The sequence below is a fragment of the Pinus tabuliformis genome, chromosome 5_2, assembly GCF_031772625.1.
Source record: "Pinus tabuliformis cultivar Carrire ecotype Pingquan chromosome 5_2, CPIR1, whole genome shotgun sequence".
Classification (NCBI taxonomy): Eukaryota; Viridiplantae; Streptophyta; class Pinopsida; order Pinales; family Pinaceae; genus Pinus; species Pinus tabuliformis.
The window spans coordinates 861602424-861606667 of record NC_142306.1 but is presented as its reverse complement, the minus strand read 5'-3'; the positions used below and the strand labels follow the sequence as shown (position 1 = coordinate 861606667).

The window sequence follows — 4244 nt, the reverse complement described above, 5'->3', positions numbered from 1 at the left end:
ATAGGTACATGATATATTGGACAGATCGAATGCTAAGTACAAGCAACGCCATGATCAGCATCGAGTGCCACACAAATTCCAAGCGGACGAGCAAGTTTGGCTACATTTACAGAAGGAGCGCCTTGTTGGACCCCACCACAAGCTTCACCCACTTCGATATGGGCCATACATCATCACCAAGGTCGTCGGGGACAATTCCTTCGAGCTCAGTATCCCACCATTCCTTGGTCTGCACCCAGTGTTCAATGTAGATCACCTTCGGCCATACTTTCCACCATCATTGGACACATCTGACATTGCATAATAACTCACACCAATAGAGCTCAACCCAGACTGCATGGAATAGGCCACAACTAATGAGATCATAGACACACATATCAAGAACAACTCGGCAACAGAGGATACAACTATATTGAGTTGTCAAAGTAGACCAACTCCTTCACCAAGGCAAATGTTTCACCATGGACCAAGTTCAAAAAAAGTTTCCTCATCTCATGGAGAAACTCAACACAATGAGGACCATTGCTTCCTATGGGGGTAGGAGTGATCCAGGTGGATGTTGTTGGCCACTTGACTATTCCACTTGGACCCTCACCATTGTTTCTTTCAGTTTTTTAGTTTTCTTAATTGTAGCACAATTTACTATTTTTGGTAGTTTTCGGGTCCTAAACTTCCAGAGCCATTTTGAGGCCCTGAACGACGTTTTTTGGCATAATTTCTTCAATAATTTCAAAGGCAAGCACATGTGAAGTTGTAGTCATCGGAGAGATCTTTCCAACAAGGTATCATACGCGTCAAATGAAGATAATATGACCATGTTACAACCCTAGAAAGTTGGTTGCCCAACTAACCCCAACGAGGTCCATAAACTCTTGGTGTTACATCTCCTCGGGGTAGGGTTTTGGTTGTTTAGGGTTTTCTCTTATTGTTCAATAATAAAAAGGCCATTGAGCCTCATTGTAACTCAGTTCAAGGGAATGTAGCCGTCACATGTCTTCTGAAAGATAAACTACCATCACTCGAGCTATCTTATTTCCATTATGTTTGTAAGCATAATTAAATATTTTTCTATTAATGAAATAAAGAGTTTTTGTGCTACATCTCTGTGTTTATGAATTATTCTATAAGTTTTTGTGTCCCTGTTTAAATTTGGATCAATAATCTATACTATTATTAAACTCATACCACATTTGAAAATTAAATCTCTACCTCATCCGATATCACAAAAATATGATAAATTAATAACCATTCCTACTAATCATTTGAAACCATTATAAATTAATAGTAAATCCTACTCATCATTTGAAACCAAAAGATGCTTTTAGCTACATATCTTTACCTTCACAAGTCACACGCATTTATTATGTCATCAACCAGGTTTCTGTGTTCATCTTCCTTTTCTCTAACTTCATCTTACTTTTTCCTATGCCTCAATAGTGACTAATTAAGAAATTGTACAATGAATTTATCATATTTTAAAGGGTTAAATGACTATATAACATGAAAAAATCTTAAGTAAAATTGTGGGTTTCCAAAACGTTTAGCTTGTAAATGGCTAATAGTAAATTGATGATACCATGAAGTTAACATTATAGTAAATACTCTAGCAGTTTGTATAGTTTGATTTTAAGTTACTAATTTACAGTTCACATAGTTCATAATTTTAGTAATACATTAGATCAATTTTTTATTAATGATAATCTTAACTTAATATATTAACAAATAATAATTTTCGAATTACAAATAATAATTTTTAAATAATTTGAAATGTAATTTAAAATTTAATTTTTTACATGGAAGAGACAATATAATTTTAATTTTTAAAAATTAATATCTTCAATATTTTTACCTGCAAGATACTATATAATTTTAATTTTAAAAAATAAATATTTTCAATGTTGAGAAATATAACGGGAGCTCGTCACCCAAACCATGATGTAAGACCAAGCATTGAACTTATCTGAATCTTTAAAAAAATTAATTAAATGAAAATAATATATTAAATTAGTATAAAATAATATTCCTAAGAATGAACCATACGTTATTGCGTATGCTATTACGTTATCATAATACTTCATCACTTAGTTATGGTTATGTCTATGTCTCACTATGAAAGAGTGTGGAAAGTATCATCGCTGTCTCAGGTTAAATCCATAAAATATTATGGTCAAAGATGCCTATTCACACTTAAAGGTAAATCCATAAAATATTAGCGTATGTAATTACATTATCATAATACTTCATCACTTAATTATGGTTATGTCTATGTCTCACTATGAAAGAGTGTGGAAAGTTTCATCGCCGTCGTTGGTAGAGCTGGCTTATTTTAAATCCATAAAATATTATGGTCAAAGGCATATTATTAATTATAAATTATAAATAAATCAGTAATACAAATTAAGTGTGGTCAAGGTGTATTATTAGTTATAAATTACAAAGTGATACAATTAATTGTGTTACCTTGAAGAGATATTAATAAATTTATTTGATAGTATCATTAGTTTTTCTGTGATATTCTTGTGTTTTACTTTTTTTTCTTTTTAGAGACATCATTATTTTTATACTTTGATTATTGTCCTAAAACTTAGTTTTTCTGTGATATTCTTGTGTTTTACTTTTTTTTCTTTTTAGAGACATCATTATTTTTATACTTTGATTATTGTCCTAAAACTTTTCCAAGTAGGTATTGCTTTTTGGAGATCAAAATTTGATTGATTATGTAATTAAATATGATGAATAAATATTTTGTTTTTGAGAAATGATGAGAAAGAATACATGAGTGAGAATAGGATAATAAAAGAGAAAGATCATGTTAAATGAAAAGCAAAATTTAGCTCCACTTAGCTCCACAAGTTAGGTAAAAAACTAAGGAAAAACACTGCACAAAAAAGTGGAAAGCCCAAGCTGGTCGCTCTCCCCTAAAATTCGAACTCAAAAGTTACTAAACACAAGGCTTCAAATCTTACATTCTGTAATATATTCATAATCCTCTTAATTTAAGATATGGAAGCATTATTGATCTCGCATTGAGTTCTATTCTGCATCATATTCACAATCTCCCTCATTGAAGGTCGCTCTTCAGTAATGTCGCGTAAGCAGAGATTAGCAATTTGGATCATGTTCTCTAGCTCCATCGTGTTAATGCGATCTATCAAATTTCGATCAACAATTGTCATGAATTTGTCAATGTCTTCTCTGAAACGATATGGCTGAGTCCATTCTGCCAGAGGTGTGTCTTCATGCAGTGCTTTTAAACATGTAATTAGCTCGAGAAGAAGCACACCAAAGCTATACACATCACTTTTAGTTGAATATCTTCGTGTTTTCACGTATTGAGGATCCATGTAACCATAACTCCCTCTAACAGCAGTGACTGTAAACTGATTGTGTTTTGGGCCTAACTTTGATAGTCCAAAATCAGCCAATTTAGCACAGTTATCGTCCACCAGCAAAACATTTGCAGACTTAACATCACGGTGCAATATCGGGGGTCTTGCTTCTTCATGAAGGTATTGCAATGCTACAGCAACCTGACAGGCTATGTCCATACTAGATGGCCACGATAAAAATTGGAAAGACAGAATAGGGTTACAAATGTTTTCAAACTTTGAAAAAAATTGATATATAACATATCATGTGTGTTGAGTGTAGTTCAATCATGTGTGTTGAGTGTAGTTCAAATATTTTAAGTTTTTGGTTTTTTTGGATTTATTTTCCTGTGTGTTTGGTTTAAAATGTAAAGAAAATTATTGGAATAATAAATTTAAATTTTATATAATCTAATATTTTGAAAATTTTCCAAAAAATTAAATCAAATAACAAATGCTAATCATTTGATTAAAAATTATATTTTTAAATTAAAAAATACACAAAAACTAAAAAAAACACTGAAATTGAAAAGAATTAATAATCTGAAAGCTTGTACCAAATTCCAACCACTTATAATCCAACATCCAAAAACAGAACTTTTCACAATGGCTAACATGAACATTATATCTTCAGATTAAGAGGATACACAAAAACTCAAAAAAGAAGAAGATGAAATTGAGAAGAATTAATGAACATTATATTTTCAGATTAAGAGGATACACCAAAACTCAAAAAAGAAGATGAAATTGAGAAGAATTAATGATATGAGAGCCTGTACCAAATGTTAACAACCTGTAATCCAACATCCAACATGGGCATTTTTTAAGTGAGAATATTGTGGGATCCACTAACATGGGCTTCTTTTAAGTGGGTAT

At 31.7% G+C, this 4244-nt stretch overlaps 1 pseudogene; it reads right to left on the bottom strand.

Moving 5' to 3' along the window:
• Positions 1-2996: 2996 nt before the first annotated feature.
• On the bottom strand, positions 2997-3548 carry LOC149162030 (serine/threonine-protein kinase PBS1 pseudogene; annotated as a pseudogene).
• Between the last annotated feature and the right edge of the window lie 696 nt (positions 3549-4244).